Genomic DNA, 22,947 nt, shown 5'->3' with positions numbered 1-22,947 from the left:
TCATGATACTAAACGCATATAATTTGTAGTATACTTTATGACGATTCTAAAGCAATAATTTTGCACTCTAAATATTGATATTTTTTTTCCTAAATCTCCTATGAACTTTACAAAGTTTAACTTTGGCAAAAGCCAGAAGGTGAGGTAATTGAGAAACGAGTGAGTTCAAGCATGGGCAGTTGGAAGATTTTTTTCCCCATCAACAAGGCGTCGTCGGGCAGGATGCATCGGCAAGAGGGAACTCGAGCCATGGAGGAGATGAGAAGCAAGCGCAAGCGCACACGCAAAGGCCACGAATCAAAGAGTCAGCCATCACAGCACGGTCTGGATGCGCGTCTCCCGGGGGACGGACAGAGGAAAGCGCCGGCGATGGATGCCGGCCGGGATTCCCGGGGGCACCCACGATTCGACGGAATTTACCTGCACGGCCTCTTCTTCCCGCGGATGGCGAGTAGTACCGCTTGGAAACCCAAGTGATTCAGAATTCAGAAACGTACTCCTCTCCTTTTCCAGCTTACGTCTGCAGTCTGCTGGTCGCAAGTACTCTCACGCAGCTGCCAGTGTCTGCAAGCTTCAGTGAAGAAAGCTGGTGGCCGAGGTGACGGTGTGGGTGGGTGAGAGTGGAGTGGAAATGCGTCAACTCCGTCTCCGTCGCGGTGACCGGCGGGATGACAGCTTGATTGGCAGCTGCGGTCGAGTCTGTCGGCGCTGCGCGGGTAATGACACTGCTTCGGATTCTGCGAAAGGGCAAAGCACGCCTAGCTAGCTTGAGTTGAGCTTGAGTGACATGTGTGTAACTTGCGGCAATGGCCTAGGGCACGGTAGACCGGTGGGTGGCAGACGCAATCGCACTGTCACTCGGTACGTGTCGCCGGAACTCTGAAAGGCCGGCACACACACTGCCTTTGTGAGTTTGTGTAACCATTGGGGACCATGACACAGGGTTTTAAATTTCGACTACATATATAGGGCTCCTTTGATTTAAAGGATAGGAAAAGCATAGGAATAGGAAAGGTATAGGATTGGAATGACATGTCTACTTAAAACCTATAGGAAGATGAAGTTTGTTTGATTGTAGCAAAGGAATTTTTTCATGAGGTATGAGCTAATGCTTTTTTCCTATAGGAATTACACTACAAGATTCCTATGGGAATTTTTCCTATAGGATATGTTCCTATGAATCAAACATGTATAGGATTTTTTCCTATAGGAACTAAATCCTACACAACTCCTATGCGAATCCTTCGAATCAAAGGAGCCCTACTTCAGTGCTCGCTGGAATGAAAGAGATTTAGAATGTTGTCAAGCTTTGGGGATTAATATTAGACAAGGTTCATCTGTTTGGTTTCAAATTGTCTAAACTTTCAATACACGTACAATTTCTCCATGCATACCAGTGAAATTCATCTTTTTAAAACATAGTAATAACGTGACGCTCGAATACACATGTATACAATCACATGTGATCGGTTATATGAGCATCTCTGGAAGAACTGGGCCCACACATCGGGTTTTAAGTTGACGAAGTAACCACATGTGTGTCTCCCTATCAACGAAAATATCGTCCCCTACTAAAATAATATTTCGCCTTTTGTGAGAGACACAAGTGTCAAACATGGATTCAAACTTTGGTGGGTTGTGGATACGACCATCCTTCTAGCCACCCAACCTCATTTGTTTCTCAAAATTTAAATAAATTAATGAAAGCTTCAACACATTTAGACGATGTCGTGACACAGCCCATATATAGCCATCCCCAACGAGTGTCAGTCGGCCTGACCAACAACTTCAGACTCCCTCCGTTGTTCTATAAACATGAACAACTTGGGATCATTTGGTTCTTTTCGAAAAAGGAGATTGAGACCCCTGACCACTACATCAAAACGATGCTTTTTTAGAAAAGAAAGAAGCGAACCCATTCTCTGCATAAAAAGATGCATACAATGAATCCTTTTTTGATCAAGAACTGTGGGGCAAAAGCCCCACAACATTTTATTAAACCACCAATTTTACAAAAGTTTATGTACAGAAAGAAGACAAGAAGGAACTATACAAACCAAAAGAAAAAATAACAAACAGAGTGTCTATCCAGGACTTCAAGGATTCAGAGTGCTTGTCTTTGATCCTGTAAGCATGTAGTCATGCTTGAACTTGCTGACCCAGGCTCTAAAGGAAGGTCTCACATGCTGAAATATTGTTTCATTCCTCATCTTCCAAATATGCCAATAGGCTAGGATGACAATTTCAGTGAAGAAAGGATTAGCAAACACACCCCTTGCCCTGATGAACATGGTTTCTATATTATCTGCTGGCACCCAATCAATCAAATAAATCCATATTCTTCTGCTGAAATTGCACTTAAAGAGGTGGACCCAGTCCTCAGTAACATGACAGTGGCATAGTACACAGGTAAAATTAGTGGTGACATTCCAATGCCTTCTCCTCAACATGTCTCTGGTATTAAGCCTGTCACTCACCAGTAGCCAAGCAAAAACTTTAATTCTCAATAACATCCTGCATTTCCAAATCCAAGCATAAATCTTGGAAGCAGTCACAATGATATACCAGTGCTTATAATAAAGACTAGCTGTGTAGACTCCTTGTTTCCATATTGTTTGCCAAACATCACTTTTTAAAGGGTCCAGAGTGATAGAGCTTAGGGATTTATATTTTCGTGCCCTCGGGTCCTTAGTTGTACTCAGTTTTCCCTAGCTCCTTAGTTTTTCCTCAGTTTTCCCCAACTCCTTGTCTATAACCCGCAGAAAGAGCTCGGATGGAAGGAATCCCGTTTAGTTGACGTTGGTTGGTGCTGGCAAGTGGGGCCGCTGTTGGTGCCCCGCAGTGGACACGTCTCCACTTATCCAGATCATCGTGGGACCCACAACTTGTCCACGTGAGCGCGCCGGACCCACAGCTTACCCAGGTGACCGTTGCAAAATGGGAGCCCGAGCTAGCCCCGCGCCCGTGCCCGTGCCATTGCTTCCCCTTTCTTTCTCCGCGCCCCATTGTTCTTCTTCTCCGCCAGCGGCAGCCCTTCTTCGGCACGCGGGTGATGTCTAGTTTCTCTTCGACCTCCCGTTCTTCATGGCCGCAGTATGGACCCGTGCCTTTGACAAGATGCCCTGACTGCCCACGCCAGGAGCCTCTGAAGCGGTCGATCTGTAAGACGGACGAGAACGGCAACCGTGGACGTGAGTTCGTTGCATGAGAGAGCTTGCCATATAGAGAGGGGGATAATGTTAGATCTCGCTCCAATTTCTCTGTTTTCTCTCGATTTTCTTGTTATTCCCTCGAATTTGGGATTTAGGGTTCACGTTGTTGTTTTCAGATCTTGAAGAAATGCAGGCATTTTGAGTGGATCGATGTGTACGTTCAGAGGCTTCAGTTGTAGGAATCAATTGGCGCTATTGGGGGGCGCAATTTGGGAGGGGGGTGGGACTTGCTGTAGAGAATGCGGCGGAGAGAGGAGCCGTTCCGATTAGGGACCTTCCGATTATGCCTAATGCTCCCAATGCAGAACTGGTGGAAGTGAAGGGAGAACTGAAGAAAATGAACAAGCAGTTAAGGCAGCTGGTCGAGTTGAAGAAGCAAGCTAATCTGATGGCTGGTTGTTTTTTTTTGTTGTATAATTACGATCAGATTCTTATCATTGCTCACCAGGCGATAGAAGTTGTTACAAGGGATACCTTTGTACAAATCCATTAGGGATCCCAATCCATTATTCAGTTACATGTACTTGTAGTTGTTTTCAATGTTAATGTGTGCATTCACCGAAATTACCAACTATATTCCCTAAAAGAAAAGGAAAGCTAAAGATAGTTGATAATTGTTAGAGGGTTGACAAATAATGCAATCACCGAAATCCGCAAATATGTATGCCTCATGTTTATACCAAAATTATACCACTTTTAGGCCTTTCCAAAATACCAATACCATATCCCAAACTATATTCCCTAAAAGAAAAGGACAGCTAAAGATAGTTGATAATTGTTAGAGGGGTGACAAATAATGCAATCACCGAAATCTGCAAATATGTATGCCTCATGTTTATACCAAAATTATACCACTTTTAGGATGTTTCAAAATACCAATACTATATCCCAAACTATATTCCCTAAAAGAAAAGGACAGCTCAAGATAGTTGATAATTGTTAGAGGGGTGACAAATAATGCAATCACCGAAATCCGCAAATATGTATGCCTCATGTTTATACCAAAATTATACCACTTTTAGGCTGTTTCAAAATACCAATACTGTATCCCAAACTATATTCCCTAAAAGAAAAGGACAGCTCAAGATAGTTGATAATTGTTAGAGGGGTGACAAATAATGCAATCGCCAAAATCCGCAAATATGTATGCCTCATGTTTATACCAAAATTATACCACTTTTAGGCCGTTTCAAAATACCAATACTATATCCCAAACTATATTCCCTAAAAGAAAAGGACAGCTCAAGATAGTTGATAATTGTTAGAGGGGTGACAAATAATGCAATCGCCGAAATCCGCAAATATGTATGCCTCATGTTTATACCAAAATTATACCACTTTTAGGCCGTTTCAAAATACCAATACTATATCCCAAACTATATTCCCTAAAAGAAAAGGACAGCTCAAGATAGTTGATAATTGTTAGAGGGGTGACAAATAATGCAATCGCCGAAATCCACAAATATGTATGCATCATGTTTATACCAATACTATATCCCAAACTATATTAAGTGACAAACTCGTTATTGCATTCTCCACCGACAGAGAGAGAGAGAGAGATGGGTGGCCACGAAGAGAGAGAGAGAGAGAGAGAGAGAGAGAGAGAGAGAGGTTGCCACGAAGAGACGGATAGGGGTATACTGCCCGTTAGATCAGTGGATCAACGGTTCGTGGAGTCGATCCGTGTGACAACGGCTCAACCAATCAGGATAAGTTTGGGCTTCTCAGAGCATTTGTGACAGTACTTGAGGGCAAAACTGAGTATTACTAAGAATCCAAGGGCACATAAATAGTAAATAGACTAAGGGATTCAAACAAAAGAATTACAAAATGAAAAATGTGTGTTTTGTACAATATAATTCATATTGGGCTACATCAAATTATTTGCAATTCAAATATACATGAGTGTGACAATTATGGCATCATTTAGACAAACTATGTTTTGGGAAAGATGTTTTGCAAAGGGGTTTGGGTGGAAAACCATGCATCTTCATAGCTACACTAGTGATTCTGAGAAGTGGAAATTTGTGGTAAAACTTGATTTATATATATTTGTTAAGGTTTTCTAGGTGGCAGGTTGCGTAGGAAGACTCCATGAGTAGTTGCCACTATGTTTTTATTTTTTTGGATTTTTTTGCGCATGAAATGACTCAATTAGCTATGTTAATCTCATTTGTTGACTCTCTGTTGACCAGCTACTTGAGGGTAAAACTGAGTATATTGCACTTGCCGGTCTAAGTCCTCGAGGGGAAAACTGAGTACAGATAAAATTTCTGTATAAGGCCTGAGGTTATAACTGAGTACACCAAATGTCCCAGGGTTAGACTCGTGTAGCGGTGCACGCTGCAGCCGTGCATAGCGGACGCGTGTTGCGGTACACGCCACCTTCGTCTTTATAGAGCCCCTCTTTCTCTCCCTCGACGCACGTTCTCACTGGCTCACTGCAACCGCCTCTCCTGCCCCATCATCTTCTCCACAACCGAAGAAAAAACCCCGAAGAAAACCGCCGGCGATGGAGAAGAATGAGATGCCCATTGTCGGCACATCAGCCGCCGCCCCCGTCCAGGCCCCTGTCGCTGCTTCCAACGTAGCAGCCGGTGCATCGGCCGCCGCCCCCGTCCAGGCCCCTGTCGCTGCTTCCAACGTAGCAGCCGGCGCATCGGCCGCCGCCACCGTCCAGTCCCCCGTCGATTGGGACCCGTACGAACCAGGCAAGATTTAATGCGCCGGAGAACCCCTACGACACCACCATCGTCGACAACGAGCCGGAGGTAACCCTTTGTTCCCTTGTTCTTATCTCATTTCAATCATTTTGTGTTAGATCTAGCGTTATTACGGTTCGTCTGTTCCTAGTTCAATCTTTTTGTGTTAGATCTTGCGTTATTACTGTTCGTTTGTTCCTAGTTCAATCCTTTTGTGTTAGATCTTGCGTTAGTACTGTTCGTCTGTTCCTAGTTCAATCCTTTTTGTTAGATCTTGCGTTATTACTGTTCGTCTGTTCCTAGTTCAATCCTTTTGTGTTAGATCTTGCGTTAGTACTGTTCGTCTGTTCCTAGTTCAATCTTTTTGTGTTAGATCTTGCGTTATTACTGTTCGTCTGTTCCTAGTTCGATCCTTTTGTGTTAGATCTTGCGTTATTAGTGTTTGTGATTTGCTTTTGTTTAAGATTTGTGCCGATGATGATGAATATTTGAGCATAAATTGATTCAGGGTTTGGTCAGTAAACAATTGGTGTGTACAAATTTGTTGTGCATGATCTTTGGTTTACTGACTCAAATCCTGGATATAAGTGTGTCCAATGTAACTGAGGCTACCTCTTTTTTTCGAGCCCATATTATCATGCATTATTTTTTGTTCACTCTCTGTTCCATCATCGTTGCAATTGACTCCGTGTTTTTTGCACGATCTTTGGTGCTACGTGACAGGTGCAGAGCAGCGACGTCGACAGCGACGACGAGTCCTTCCACACCAAGACTCGTCACGTCCTCAGGAGGCTGCAGTCCGGCCATTACGATGGCCCCTTTGCTCGAGGCATTTACAAGTGCCCCTTCTGCAACAGGAAGCTCCGCGCCACCGACTTCAACTCCCTGGTGAACCATGCTCAATCCATTGTCAGATGTGGCGCTAGAGTTGGAAGGACCGTGAACGTGCATGCGTACATGGCCAAACACAAAGAACTTGGGATTCACCTGCGCAACCTCCAAGCGAGTCACACGCGCTACCTGGAGGCGTTGAACATGCCTACTGCACTCTCTGTATGTTACTACTCTATCTGTAGAGCAGCTTAAATTCATGTAAAATGTAGCTTATGTTGGATCTATCGATACTACTTTTGGATCTGTCCTGAATATATCTATGCCATGTTGGTTGCTGTATTCAGCTTATCCTATATTTTCTCTCTAGATTTGTGCCCTAGATTTCCTACCTGATTGGGTAAAAATGAAGGCATAAAGAAATGAATGGCGTTAAAAAACAGAAGGAGAAGCTGCTCTAGATTTGCTACCAATTTGGGCTATCAAATATGAATGAGATCGAGCGATAGAGAGGAAAAAGGTACATTGAAAACTGCTAATCTGGGCGAAAGAGACAGAAACCACTCGTGCCCCCGTCCTGGACCCACACGGCTCCACACGCTACGGCCCCACACGCTACGGCCACACAAACACGGCCTCGTCCTGTCTCACGCGGTCCCTTCCTACCAGCCCCACACGACGCGATCCCACACGACGCGACCCCACAAACGACACGACCCCACTCGTCAGCACGGAACGGTCAACTTAACGGATTCCTTCCGTCCGAGCTCCTTCTGCGGTTCAGACAAGGGGTTGGGGAAAACTGAGGAAAAACTAAGGAGCTGGGGAAAACTGAGTACAACTAAGGACCCGAGTGCACGGAAATAGAAATCCCTAGAGCTTAAGAGAGACTGCATCTTATTATACTCCTCAAAATCCTGATGTGACAAAGGTCTATAGAAAAGCTCAACCCTATTCTCACATTGCATAACTTCTTTAACAGATAACTGAGTGTTGAGAGCAAAGGAATGCAATCTTGGGAATTCTTATGCTGATATAATACCTGACCATATTTATCATTCCAGTACATAATAAATTCACCACTACCTGGTGTAGCATTACAGATTGCTCTATACTTGTCAACCAATTTCATGACATCTCTCCACCAAAAAGAGCCACACAAATTTGTAGCCCGTGGCACACCATTAGGATAATAATTCCAGACTAATTTTACCCAAAGAATGTCCTTCTTATTAAAGAAATTATGCAGGTGTTTAATAAGCAGTGCCTCATTTTGTTTCTGGAAATCCATAATACCCAGTCCACCCTTCTCTTTTGGTTTACATATCATTTCCCAAGCAGCAAGTGATTTGCCTTTTAAATCAGTGTCTCTATTACTCCATAAACATTGCCTGATAATTATGTTCATCTGTACAATAATTTCTTGACGAATATCCAGAGAGCATAGAAATGTAATAGGAATAGAACTCAAGCAGGATCTAATAAGCTGCAATCTTCCTCCATATGCCAAAAAGGAGGAAGTAGACACCAATCTTCGCTCCATCCTATCCACCAAAGGCAACAAATCTTGAATCTTCAGAAAAAAGGCTATTAAAACCATCAGGCCAGGAGCTTTATCTGGATAATGTGATAGCAAAAATACAAAGAATCTTTCATTTCAACTCGGTATTATTTGGCTCTGTAGGATGGTGTATAAGTTTAGACAACCCAGAAATTATACTTCGTTTATGCATTATATTTTACCTAGTTAAGTTACAATTATATGCGACTAGAGTGTTGCCCACGCAATACTCCATATGTCCCAAAATGTAGGGAGTCTACGGATTACTCGAAAGTCAATGTTTTCTAAGTTTAACCTAGTTTATGTAAAAATATATGAATAATTACAATACTGAATCAATATGAATAGATTCACCATAAAGTATATTTTATTAATGTGACCATTCAATATTATAGATGTAGATTGTCTTCCTAAATATTTTTTCGAATTTAGGGAGATTCGATTTTGGCCAATCCTCGGAAACCTTACATTTTGGAAAGGAGTGAGTACCTAGAACTACATCTCCACTACTAATAAAAGAGCAAACATAAACTTTCTTACATACACCCCGCTAATTGTCCACAGACCAAACATCACCACATAATCAGTCCCACATCTCTCAAACTGACATACAGGACCGGTGTGCACTTAGGAATTAACATTGACGGACCATGCTTCACCAATCACCAATAGAGGAAAATAGGAATCCCACGTCCCCACCCCGCTAATCACGTAAGTTTCAATCCCAAAACTTAAAAATTGATTACCGCGGATCTCCTGTCCAGAACAGCAACCGTCGCCTGCCTTGCCTGGCCACCGCGCCATACGCTGCCCAGCAGCCCGCCGCCTGCCTTGCCTGGCCACCGCGCCATACGCTGCCCAGCAGCTCGCTGCCTGCCTTGCCTGGCCACCGCGCCATACGCTGACCAGCAGCCCGACGTCTCCCTGCACGGCAACCTCGCAATCCTGCACAGCCCGTCTTCTCCCTCCTCGGCGACCTTGAATACCTGCACAGCTCCGTCGACTCCAAGGTGACCTCGCAAGCCTGCATCGCTCCTTCTTCATCTCCCCACTGGCGACAAATTGGATTGGATTCTCAATTACCTGCCGGTCCCATCTAATCATTGAGGTATCAAACGCCCTGAAATTTTGATTCGTGCTACAAGCCATAACTATATTTGGGATTAGTATCACAAAGTAGAAACAATAACTGATCATCACGAACCTTCTGATGGATGTCTTCAACCTCACTCATGTCCTCAATCTCTATCCCCTGGTACGGATCTAGCTACAACAACATTCTGGATTGCCATGCCTAACATCAACCTTTAACACCCTATCAGTTCAGAAACAATTGATTTCAATGGTAAATTGCAAAAGAAAAATACTCATGCTCCAGCCTATAAAAATGATTAATGTCAGCATGGTTTGCATGATAAATTTAAAATGTTTCGGATAGATATAAAGATATCATTGGTCAGGTTTGTAATTCTTCTAATGACAAACACTCTTCTAATATAGCACATTGGATTACTTACAGACATCCACGGTATGCCATCTTCCAATCGAGCGGAGGATCGCACTCCGTTTCAGGATATAAGCAACACCCACTCCTTGGGTAACTATCACCACCGTATTGCACCGTATTGTTTCTTTTACGACAATAATGAACACTGCTTTGCGAGGTGCTAACTTTCTCTATGTATCTATACAGACCCTAAAGAATTGAAGAGGCGGAGGGATAGAGAATATTATGCCCGAAATAAAGATGAAATTCAGAAAAGACGTCGTCAAGCCCGTGAAAATAAACAGGCTTCAACATCACTTCCTAATGACATGCAAAATGTGCAGCATACATCCCCAAGTAATGATGACCTGATACTACATGCTTACATGTCGTATAATTTGCGGTTACATCATACTTTCATGATTTCCATGGTGATTAAATATGACACATGTTCATACAGTTCAATCTCATGATATTACGACGTCTGCTGCTCCCACTAGGAAGTGTACTACAATTGAGGACATCAGCAACACCCACTGCTCACGTATTTCTCAAAAATACTGCCTATTACACAGGTAAATGATGTGACACTTATACAACATACCATATATGCAGGCCCTACAGAACTGAAGATGCAACTAGAGAGGCTCGGGTATTCGCAGAATAGGGACAATATATTAAAGAGACAACATCAATCGTACACTCAAACAAAAATGGATGTGAGTAAAGCCGACAGCAATGGCCATGAAGATGATACACAAACACCTGTGTCCATAACCATTGGTAGTGACATTCAACAATTAGAAAGCATACCCCTAATTTATTAAGATACTAATATGTTGTATCATATATGCAGATCCTAAAGAGATAAGGAGGCAAAGGGACAAAGAGCGGTATGCACAAAATAGGGATGAAATATTAAAACGGCAACGCCAATCCCGTGAACGGAAAAAAGTTGTTGCTGCCCTCCTCAACAACGATGGCACTGCTACACACACGCCAGCTACAGCACAATCGGCTGTCACCCAACTACAAAAAGTAGCACGTGCAGGTTATGAAGCATATCAAATACAAAATTGCTTTTTGCTAGCTTGCATATTGATGCAATAATATGTACTGAAATGGTATATGCAATGTTGTTGCAGATATATCAATTATGCCAAATTCATGTCAATCACATGGAGGCATCTCCTCTGACAAAGAGAATAATGTAGCATACGATGATGATGCCAATTGGTTGCACAGGAATGATGCGTATCAGGTGCAACATATTGCTGGACGAATGAGAGCTGTTGCTATGCCTCATGTCCGTACTACAACGCAAACAATTTCCAACATCATAACGGATGTTGCCCAAGGTATTGACATTCAGCATTGGTACACATGTGGTCTAAATAATAATATAGGTATAATCAGCTTTCCTCCGGATCTTACATATGCAATACAATGCAGGGCCCCTCACACAGCTGTCAGGGATTGAGATACCCCAACTCAGTACAGTTGACAACCTACCTAACCCAGAAAGCACAAATGCTGGTTAGTCCATATGTTTTATTTATAGTGCTAAATAATGGAGGTTCTTTATTTGACCATAATTCTCTTTCGTACATTCATTTAGGCATAGAGCTTCTAAGTGGCTCCAATCAGCCTCATATTACACCATCTAATGATGACAACCGAGAAATGGAAACGGACCCAGATGCTGGTCAAACCACTCAAACTGTGCAAACTACTGTTGGCACCCCTGTGTCTACTAAAATACGTATAGTAGGCAACGACCAAATGGATGATCCATATGGAATATTTGAGCCAATTGTTCATGAAACCAATTTAGATGGTACAATTATATACTTTCGTTCACACTTCAACTTTTTCTCCAAACCAATTATGTTAACCAATTTATTACCTCCTAGATTGCTTGGGGACGGTGCAACGTGGAGAAGCAGCGGACCATGAGCCTTACGAAGAAGCTAGAATGTTTACTGAAAAAGGTATTTCATTGCTGTATTTTCCACTTTAGCACACTCAAATGCACATTCTAGAATGACCCTGATTTATAAAAAAAATTCTTTTGTGCTAGATGTTCCTTTTGAATCGTATCAAAATGGAAGTCATCCTTCACGAGCAACACCAAAAGCAAATACTGAGGAATTCATATACTGGAACGTACCTGAAAAGCATCATGTCCTAAGAAAGGTACCGGACTGCCAACACTGTGGGGCATTACGGTTTCCGTATGAGGGGCCTGCATTTTGCTGCAGAAAAGGAAGAGTATCAATTGTTACTCCACAGGTTCCAGAAGAGTTGAAACGATTATTCACAAGTCAAGAGGATGATGATGCTAAATATTTTAGAGAGAATATTCGGTATTTCAACTCGCACTTCTCATTCACAAGTCTAGGGGTCACCCTTGATCGCCGAGTCAGCACGGCTGCAAGAACTGGCGTATATACATTTCGGGTATCTCAGGGGTTGTACCATGCTCTTGATAATCTGGTGGCAGCTGATAATGGCCCTCGACATTTGCAGCTCTATATTTATGATACAGATGAAAACTTGGTTCACAGGGTTAATAGGTCTCCAGATCTTAATATAGATGTTATACGAACGATTTTGGAAATACTAGAGCGGAACCCTTATGCACAGGTTTTCAAGAGCCTTGGGTCTGTTCCAAATCTAGATGAATATAGGATCTCAATAAACACAGATATCAAACTGGATCAACGAAGGTACAATGCCCCAACGACTTCTCAGGTGGCAGCGATATGGGTTGAAGGGAGCGACCCACAAAATTGCTTTGACATGAGTGTTGTTGTGCATGGAAAAGGAGACCGTCCCTTGTATATTAGAGCATACTACGGGTGTTACGACCCATTGTCATATCCTCTATTCTTCCCACGTGGGGAGACAGGCTGGAATCGTTGGATGCCATTTGTTACGCCACCTGATGACACGACCCAACATTCAACAGTTGAACAACTAAAACAAGCCTTTGAGTTACCTAGAGGTATGATGTTCATTATTAATTTCTATACTTACACTTATGAATGATACGGATGAAAGCTTATGTTTTCTTCCGTCTAGGAGATGATGACTTGATTAGAGAAGAACAATTTGTGAATTTTGCACCACATGAAGACAATGACACTGATTTACCTTCAGGTATTGGTCACCATTTCTTATTTTAATATTATATTCTTATGTGTCTAATATTAGAATACTAATGTTGTCAAGCAATATTTAGATGACAACACGATGCAAGAAACAATATGTAACGAGGCACCGCATGAAGACCATGCCACTAATTTACCTGAAGGTTTGGTCATAATTGCTAGCTTTAAATGAGAAGTGTGTCCGAAACAATTTACAAATATATCTGTTGACAAATTTTTAGATGACGAGGATAACCCAGATGAGGATTTTGGTGATAATGGGAAAATGCAACAAAATCCAGGAAATTTGTTAGTGCGAGGGAGTACTACTGCTTCAAAGTGCAGGTCAGGAAGAAGCTTTTTAACATAATATTGTTCGGGGGGCGCCTTTTCCAACAGTGGGCTGTTGACACGTATATAAAAATTGAGACTATGAGGCTTGACTGGTACTCAAAGCCGGCAAATCAGAAGGTTTTACGTGCTGACCTCTACCAGGTAGTGTGCTTGTGTTACTTATGATGCATAATATAGATGTTGCATGCTTTTCTATAACCTTATATACTTTTATTATAGGTTCTTGTTGACACCGTCGTTGCTGGTGAGTCGCGCGGTGATCGGATTGGCAAGATAATTGTGCTTCCACGTACATTTCCTGGTGGTGACCGTGACATGCAGCGAAGGTTCCTAGATGCGATGGCAATAGTTCAGCGCTGGGGTAAACCGGACTATTTTATCACGATGACTTGCAATCCCTATTGGGAGGAGATAACCGAGAAATTGTTTCCTGGACAATTGCCACAAGACCGTCCAGACCTTGTGGCAAGAGTATTCAAAGCAAAACAGCGAGATTTGATGAACTTGCTGACTAAGGGTAAGCACTTTGGAGAAGTCGCAGCTTATGTACATGTCACTGAGTTTCAGAAACGAGGCCTCCCGCATGAACATATACTTCTAATCATGAAAGCAAAAAACAAGTTAGCGACCCCAGATGACTATGATCGGGTGATATCTGCAGAGATACCTGACAAAGAGAAATACCCTGTTCTGCATGATTTGGTCATCAAACACATGCTGCACGGACCCTGTGGTGAGTTGAAGAAAAGTTGTCCTTGCATGATTGACGGCCAATGCCGGTTTCATTATCCAAGAGAATTTTGCGCTGCCACATAGCAAGGGAAAGACTCATATCCCATTTATAGAAGAAGGGACAACGGGCGTGGAGTGAGGATCAGAGGAGCAGATTTGGATAACAGATGGGTCATCCCTTACAACCCCTTTCTGCTTATGCGATACAACTGCCACATTAATGTCGAAGCATGCTCGAGTATCAAGGCAGTCAAGTACTTGTTCAAGTACATCTACAAAGGTCATGACAAAGCATCCTTTGCATGCGAGTAGGATATCATCAATAGTGGTGAAATCATCAATGAAATTCGACAATATAGGGATGCATGTTTTGTATCTCCTCTAGATGCAATGTACCGGATTTATGGTTACAAATTATTTGGTGTAAGTCCATCTGTGCTACAAATCCAACTTCCTTTGCCAAACATGAACCCAGTCGCATTTAATGCCTGTGAAAATCTGGAAGATGTTGTTGCTCGACCATCTTCTTCCAAGTCCATGCTTACCGAGTACTTTGAGATGAACCGGAAGTTTCCGGCAGCACGGAAATGGTTGTACAGAGAGTTTCCAGAACATTATAGATGGATTGCTGGAAATAAAAAATGGCAGAATAGAAGAAATAAGAGATCGCAAATTGGAAGACTTGTGTATGCACACCCTGCTGAAGGAGATAGGTACTACTTGCGTGTGCTCCTAAGTCATGTCCGAGGAGCCACTTCATTTGACGTTTTAAAAACTGTAAATGGCAAGCTATGCAATTCCTTTAGGCAGGCATGTGAGCACTTAGGCCTCATTGAGCACGATAGGACCCTTGATGATTGCATGACAGAGGCAGCCACATTTCAGATGCCTTGTGCCCTAAGAAGGTTGTTTGCGACTATACTTGTATTCTGCGAGGCAACAAAAATCCGACAGATGTGGGACAAACATCTAGCATCAATGTCCGAGGATTACCGTCTTAATCAATCAAATGATGCAGCAATAGAGCAGATGGTTCTTAGAGATATCAGGGATATGTTACAATCCATGGGAAAGGATATTACAAGCTTTGGACTTCCAGATCTGGTTGATACCAATGGTTCCTATGAGGCGGAGTATAGAGAGGTAGTAGAGGAGAGGCAAGTAACCGCGGACAAAGAACATCTAAATCTACTTCACAATTTGAACAGTGAACAGCTAACTGGTTTCAATGATATAATGGATCATGTGACGAACAAAAAAGGCCAGATATTCTTCGTTGATGGTCCAGGAGGCACTGGCAAGACATACTTATACAAGGTATTGCTTGCGAAGGTGCGTTTCATGGGCCTAATAGCGATCGCAACTGCTACATCAGGTATAGCGGCGTCGATAATGCCTGGAGGCCGTACTGCGCACTCTAGGTTCAAAATTCCAATCAAGCTCAAAGATAACAACATGTGTAGTTTCACAAAGCAGAGTGGTACGGCGGAGTTGCTAAAACAGACGTCCTTGATAATTTGGGACGAAGTCGCTATGACCAAACGTCAAGCAGTTGAGACACTTGATAGATCGCTCCAAGATATAATGGAATGTCCCTTGCCGTTTGGGGGGAAGGTTGTCGTCTTTGGTGGGGATTTCAGGCAGGTCCTTCCTGTTGTGACACGTGGGACAAGAGCACAGATCACGGATGCAACACTTCTGAGATCCTATTTGTGGGAGAAGACACGTAAGATACACCTCACGCGCAATATGCGGGCACAAGCTGATTCTTGGTTCTCCGAATACCTCTTGAAGATCGGCAATGGAACGGAAGAGACAATTGGTGATGATTATGTGCGTCTCCCTGACGACATTGTGATCAGATATACCGAGGATGAAAAAGCTATAAACATGCTCATCGAAAATGTCTTCCTATCTCTGCATGCCAATGCTAGATCAAGAGAATACATGAGCGCACGTGCAATCCTTTCGACCAAGAACGAGCATGTGGATGACCTGAATGACAAGATGATTTCTAGGTTTCCAGGCAAAGAAAGGTTATATCATAGCTTCTACTCAACCGAGGATGACTTGCATAATAATTACACTATTGACTTTTTGAACTCGATCACACCAAATGGCTTGCCCCCGCATGTTTTGAGATTAAAGGTCAACTGCCCGGTCATTCTGCTCCGAAACCTTGACCCTCATAATGGCCTGTGCAATGGAACACGACTTATGATCAGAGCCTTCCAGGATAATGCAATCGACGCTGAGATTGTTGGTGGTCAGCATGCTGGAAAGAGGGTATTCATTCCTAGGATCCCTATGTCGCCCTCGGATGACATCTCACTTCCCTTCAAACTAAAGAGAAAACAATTCCCCGTCCGCCTGAGTTTTGCGATGACCATTAACAAGGCACAGGGTCAGACCATACCAAATGTCGGTATTTACCTTCCCGAGCATGTATTCTCACATGGACAGCTATATGTTGCATTGTCAAGGGGAGTGTCAAGAAAGACGACACGGATTTTGGCCAAGCCGAACAATGAGGTTGATAAATCCGGGAAAAACACCAAAAACATTGTCTATCGTGATGTTTTAGAGGGGTGAAGCAGGTGCGTTATTCTAAAGTTTATTTGCATCTATGTTCTTGTATCTAGAACAACTTTTAGAAATCCAACATTTTTTTTATTTGCAGATTTTAATGAGGCTGAACCATATAGACCATCTTTACTTTGCTATTGAAAGCTGATTGTTTAATTCGGATGTGAGGTGCGCACGTTCAGTTAATTGATCCGTCTTTTCTCTTCATTTTATAACTAATGCTAATGCTATCTATTTATATTATTTTGTATTTTTTTTGATCAACTACTTTTTCACCAGGATACGTTGGTTCAAAAGATGGCATCAAGTTGTATACACAGTTTAGAACTACGGATCAACATCCATGAATGGTTATCAATGTTATTAGCTTGAATTTGTTTTTTCCTGTTTTATGTGTTCTAAAAAGTTGTACAACCTGATGGCTTTCTTATTATATGCCACCCATTTTCTAGCAATTTGTCAGTAATAATTGGACTGTCTTGCTGGGGTTGGCTCTAAATTCCTAACAGGTTTACTAAGAATCTGAGAATGTTTTCAAAAAATATTAACAGTTCATGTAAGTTACCTGCCATCCTGTTTGAAAACAACTTATAATAATCAGCAGGGTTGAAGCTCATAGAAGTCATCGTCTTGCTCTGCATGAATCATGCTTTCATGTCAGAACACTCTGCCTGTCTACCAATGTGGAGAAGCATTAGCTGCTGCTTCTTCCATTACCTCATATGCAATATCAGAACATAAAAGGGCAAGCAACGATTTACCTCAAATTCAAATGCTAGCGAAAGCCAGTCAAGTAAATCCTGGATACATTTTCTTTCTTTGTGCGTTGAAGAGCATCTATGTTTCATATTGCATCAATAGCACTTTTTATCTACACCATTTACAGAGAAAATATGCTCATACCTTGCTGTGGATTTTCACAAAGGGTAGAAACAGTGGGAGCACACAAAATATAACTAACCTTCAGGGTTCCAGAACAGCTTCAGAAGAACCAGAAAAATTGTTGAATCACCTTTGCATCATTTACTAGAAACTGTGTGGCATCCTATCAAATAGATTAGAACCACTTATGAAGATACCACAATGTGCTGATTCATTTATTCAATTGCTATCAAACGATATTTACTGTAAACAACTGAATCGAGCAGAATCGAGACAAGGGGGACGACGAATTACCAGTGGTGAGCAAGGTGGAGAGGGGCGTCAACCGAGAGGCTTGCGACACGGCCAACCCGCCAGAGCGGGGTGTCAACACCGGCGTCACTTGTCCCTAGGGAGCCGGGAGGACCCAGCCCACGTTGTTGATTCCTCCAACGCGAGCACGGCAGGGGATGGGCCGGCCGTTCTGGCAGTGGCGGGGAGGTAGTGTATGGGGTGGATATCGTGGCAGCCGTGAGGAGGCAGGGAAAGGAGCGATCTTGGCGCCGGTGGAGGGGAACAAGGGGAGGGACAAGTTCTTGCGCCGGCGGAGGGGAACCAGGGGAGGGGCCCATCCTTGCGCCGGCGGAGGTGAACCCAGGAGGACGCGGTTCTCGCGCCGGTGAGGAGGGGGCAGGGAGGCAGTAGAGCATCTGGAACTCATGGCAACGGCAGGGAGGCTGTGGCGGCCGTGGTCCTCGCACCGGCTGCGGGAGGCAGTGGTCCTCACGCCGGCTGCGGGGAGGCAGTGGTCCTCGCGCCGTCGGCTGAGGGCAGTGGAGCGACCGTCCATGCGCCGTCGGCGGGGAGGTAGTGGAGGACTGGAGGGCAAGACGGCCAGAGAGGAGGAAGAAAGAGTGGGTACGGCGAGGATTGAGGAATGTGTCGACAAGGCTATCGATGAGTTTTTTCCTCCTTCCCGTAGGACATGTCTTGTCTTCCACTTGCTATTTTCACTTCCACGTGCTGTTGCTGAGATTAAGGATGTACCTCTCCTTTATTTTCTCTTCCACTTGTTACGTGAGCTATCTCTTAAACTTATTTATATACAGATCTTCGGTGCTTCTAAATTTCAAGTTTTCATAGATTCATGTGTCTTTGTACTTGACAAAAAGAATCTCTTTCACATACTATGTCATTGCTCATTTTGTACTTCATTTTAAGATTAATGGATTTAAACCAATCATATATTTTTGTGAACAGTACATTGCACGCACATTTACATCATAGATATATTTAAATTAATTATAATACATTTGTTTATATTATCACAAATTTTATGTAGAGACATGTGGGTGGATCATTTTTTGCGCGCTCCTCGGATGGTTGGACATGAGACACATTAAATTGGCTCTTTATAAAAGTAAATAGGAATCAAAATAAAATTATTTTAGATTATATTACGTGCGTGGCACGTGCATCTTTACTAGTTGAAAAAAACACTTGAGGAAGGATGTCAGTGGTTCTATGTTGCTTGATCCATCCAACTTGTAGGTCTCGGAACTCGGATATCCGCCAAATTGTTGTGTTTAGACTACCACAATAAAGATATCATAGGTAGCATTATGTGCATAAAGCTGATGTGACAATGCAACTAATGATAGGAAGAGGATAATAACATCATAGATAGATATCGTGTATCATAGCACATAAAACAGAAAAATGAATGTAAAACAGATTTTATACGTAGTTTTGTAGTAAGATTTTACAAAATTAATAAGTATAATGATACCATGCATTGTAGAGGTAGTATCACATACTACTTCCTCCTGCCCGAAATATGTTGCATATAGGATTCGGTCAAAGTTAAACTTCGTAATGTTTAATCATCTATATTGATAAAAATATAAACATATACAAAAAAAAATTAGAATTGTTATGAAATATATTTTCATATTATATGCATTTAACATGGTAGATCTCTGTATTATTATTTACATATTCTTAGTCAAAGTTTCCACATTTTAACTTGCAAAAAAATTATACTCAACATAAAATGGGCAGGAGGGAGTAGTATCATATGGAGAGGGAGTAGTATCATATGGATGATACTAGTGTATGATATACTACCCATTAATCCATTATAATAAGTCTTATAATTTTTTTTTCAAGAAAACACAAAGGACCTTTGCGCTTCATTTCATTGAAAAGATAGAATAGGTTTACATCCTCCTAAGAGGTGGGTTACAAGATACATGTTATACATCAGTGCACATCCCAGGTTGATGGCAAAACTACACGTAGTCCCCTAGCACCAGCCTTTGCCCATGAGCTAATCTCTTCCTTGATCATGGAGAGTAGGAGTGTGATTGATGGCCGGGCACCCTCAAAAACGCATGAGTTTCGGTGTTTCCAAACCATCCAGGGGATGAGGAGGGTGGCAGAGGCAAGGCCTTTGCGCAATGGCTTGGGAGTGTCCACTTTTGCGCGTCGCCACCAGTCCATGATGGATGGCTCGTGGTCAGGGGCAGCCGCAGTCATCCTAAGCCATGCGAGGATCTCATGCCAAGCCTGCCGGGTGAAGGGGCATTCAAGCATCAAGTGTCTCATGGACTCAGGTGCCTGGTCGCATAGCAAGCATCTGGCATGGTGTGGGAGTCTGTGTCTGGCAAGGCGCTCAGCGCTCATCTGTCTAGGTTGGCGAGCCAATGGAAGAATTTCACTTTCGGCGGCGCCCATGTTCTCCAGATGAGCCTCGAGGAGTAACAAGTTGTTGATCCATGGAAGGTAGCTACATAGCATGAGCTAGCGCTGTAGGTGGCAGTAGTTGTCCACTTCCATAGCAGCCTGTCCGGTGAGTTGGTAAGAGGGGTAGCTTGGATCAAATGCCATAGCTGAAGGTAATGCCCAATCTCATGCACTCCAAGCACGCCTTGGATGTCCCTTGCCCGGCTGTTCCCTTGGAGCCCATCGGCCACAGTCCTAACTTTGCGTCGTCTCTTGGGGATGCAGTTGTATAACAAGGGTGCGATCTCCTTGATGGCTTTACTGTTGACCCACCGGTCTTCCCAAAACAGGGCCTTCTGCCCATTGACAATGCACGTGGTCGTCGAGGCGAAGAAGAGTGCCCGCTCCTCCTCAGAAAACTGTAAGTCCAGGCCACTCCAAGCTCTGCCGTCGTTCGTGCAGGACAACCATAGCCATCTGAGTCTAAGGGCAAGCCCGGCACGTCCAATGTCCTGGACGCCAAGGCCACCAAAGGATAGGGGCCGACACACACGGCTCCAGTTGACATGACAGTGGACGCCGTTGGCGGCAGCGCGTCCGGCCCATAGGAAACCACGCTTGACCTTCTCGATCATCCTCAGCGATTTCTTCGGCGGTGCGTAGACCAACAGCTGGTGTATAGGGATGGCGTAGAGCACGGACTTGACCATGGCCAGGCGCCCTGCCTTGGTCATGAGCCCAGCCTTCCATGTTGGCAACCGGCCGGCAATTCTGTCGACAATAGGCTGGAGCTGGGCAGCGGTCGGTCGCCTGATTGTGAGCGGGATGCCAAGGTAGGTGATAGGAAGGGTTGCCACCGGGTAGCCAAGGCGCTCAGCGGCTAGCGCGATATCCTCCGTGGAGCAGCGCAGCGGCGTGGCCGAACTCTTGGTGAAGTTGACGCAGAGGCCAGATGAGCGACCAAACAAGTTGAGGATTTCCTTAACAGCCGTGGTGTCTCCAACTGATGGGTGGCACGTCATCGGCATACAGAGAGATGGGTGGTATCAGCTTTATGGGGTGCAAACTCTGCATGATTCCCAGCTCGACTGTGCGCTTGAAAAGCCTGCTCAGGATGTCAATGGCGAGGACGAACAGTTGGGGCGTGATACGTCTCCAACGTATCGATAATTTCTTATGTTCCATGCTACATTATTGATGATATCTACATGTTTTATGCACATTATATGTCGTATTTATGCATTTTCTGGAACTAACCTATTAACAAGATGCCGAAGAGCCAGTTGCTGTTTTCTGCTGTTTTTGGTTTCAGAAATCCTAGTAAGGAAATATTCTCGGAATTGGACGAAATCAACGCCCAGGTTTCTATTTTGCCCGGAAGCATCCAGAACACCCGAGAGCCGTCAGAGAGGGGCCACGTGGAGCCCACACATGGTGGCGGCGCGGCCCAGGCCCTGGCCGCGCCGCCCTAGTGTCTGGCCCCACCAGACCCCCTCCGAGGCTACCCTTTCGCCTACTTAAAGCCTCCGTCGCGAAACCCCCAGTACCGAGAGCCACGATACGGAAAACCTTCCAGAGACGCCGCCGCCGCGAATCCCATCTCGGGGGATTCAGGAGATCGCCTCCGGCACCCTGCCGGAGAGGGGATTCATCTCCCGGAGGACTCTTCATCGCCATGATCGCCTCCGGAGTGATGAGTGAGTAGTTCACCCCTGGACTATGGGTCCATAGCAGTAGCTAGATGGTCGTCTTCTCCTAATTGTGCTTCGTTGTTGGATCTTGTGAGCTGCCTAACATGATCAAGATCATCTATCTGTAATTCTATATGTTGTGTTTGTCGGGATCTGATGAATAGAGAATGCTATGTTATGGTGATTATCAATCTATTACTTATGTGTTGTTTATGATCTTGCATGCTCTCCGTTATTAGTAGAGGCTCTGGCCAAGTTTTTACTCTTAACTCCAAGAGGGAGTATTTATGCTCGATAGTGGGTTCATGCCTTCATTGACACTGGGACAAGGATGTAAAGTTCTAACCTTGTGATGTGCTGTTGCCACTAGGGATAAAACATTGATTCTATGTCTAAGGATGTAGTTGTCGATTACATTACGCACCATACTTAATGCAATTGTCTGTTGCTTGCAACTTAATACTGAAAGGGGTTCGGATGATAACCTGAAGGTGGACTTTTTAGGCATAGATGCAGTTGGATGGCGGTCTATGTACTTTGTCGTAATGCCCAATTAAATCTCACTATATTTATCATATCATGTATATGCATTGTTATGCCCTTTTCTATTTGTCAATTGCCCGACTGTAATTTGTTCACCCAACATGCTTTTATCTTATGGGAGAGACACCTCTAGTGAACTGTGGACCCCGGTCCTATTCTTTACATCGCATACAATCTACTGCAATACTTGTTTTACTATTTTCTTGCAAACAATCATCTTCCACACAATACGATTAATCCTTTGTTACAGCAAGCCGGTGAGATTGACAACCTCACTGTTTCGTTGGGGCAAAGTACTTTGGTTGTGTTGTGCAGGTTCCACGTTGGCGCCGGAATCCCTGGTGTTGCGCCGCATCACATTTCGCCACCATCAACCTTCAACGTGCTTCTTGGCTCCTCCTGGTTCGATAAACCTTGGTTTCTTTCTGAGGGAAAACTTGCTGCTGTGCGCATCATACCTTCCTCTTGGGGTTCCCAACGAACGTGTGAGTTACACGCCATCAAGCTCTTTT

At 43.7% G+C, this 22,947-nt stretch overlaps 1 long non-coding RNA gene across 6 annotated transcripts; it reads right to left on the bottom strand.

The window, feature by feature from the left end:
• Nucleotides 1-8,819: 8,819 nt before the first annotated feature.
• Nucleotides 8,820-17,921, bottom strand: LOC127331537 (uncharacterized). 6 transcript variants are annotated; one of them, XR_007869846.2, is made up of 7 exons: nucleotides 17,793-17,921; nucleotides 17,578-17,661; nucleotides 17,378-17,487; nucleotides 17,182-17,291; nucleotides 11,963-12,047; nucleotides 9,511-9,621; nucleotides 8,820-9,389 (listed from the first exon to the last, which is right to left on the bottom strand). It is a non-coding gene; the product is annotated as an uncharacterized lncRNA (long non-coding RNA). The 6 variants fall into 6 exon arrangements; XR_007869847.2 differs by having other exon boundaries at nucleotides 17,182-17,287; XR_007869845.2 differs by having other exon boundaries at nucleotides 17,182-17,251.
• Nucleotides 17,922-22,947: the final 5,026 nt, after the last annotated feature.

The sequence above is a fragment of the Lolium perenne genome, chromosome 2, assembly GCF_019359855.2.
Source record: "Lolium perenne isolate Kyuss_39 chromosome 2, Kyuss_2.0, whole genome shotgun sequence".
Classification (NCBI taxonomy): Eukaryota; Viridiplantae; Streptophyta; class Magnoliopsida; order Poales; family Poaceae; genus Lolium; species Lolium perenne.
This window is presented reverse-complemented; position numbering and strand designations above follow the sequence as displayed.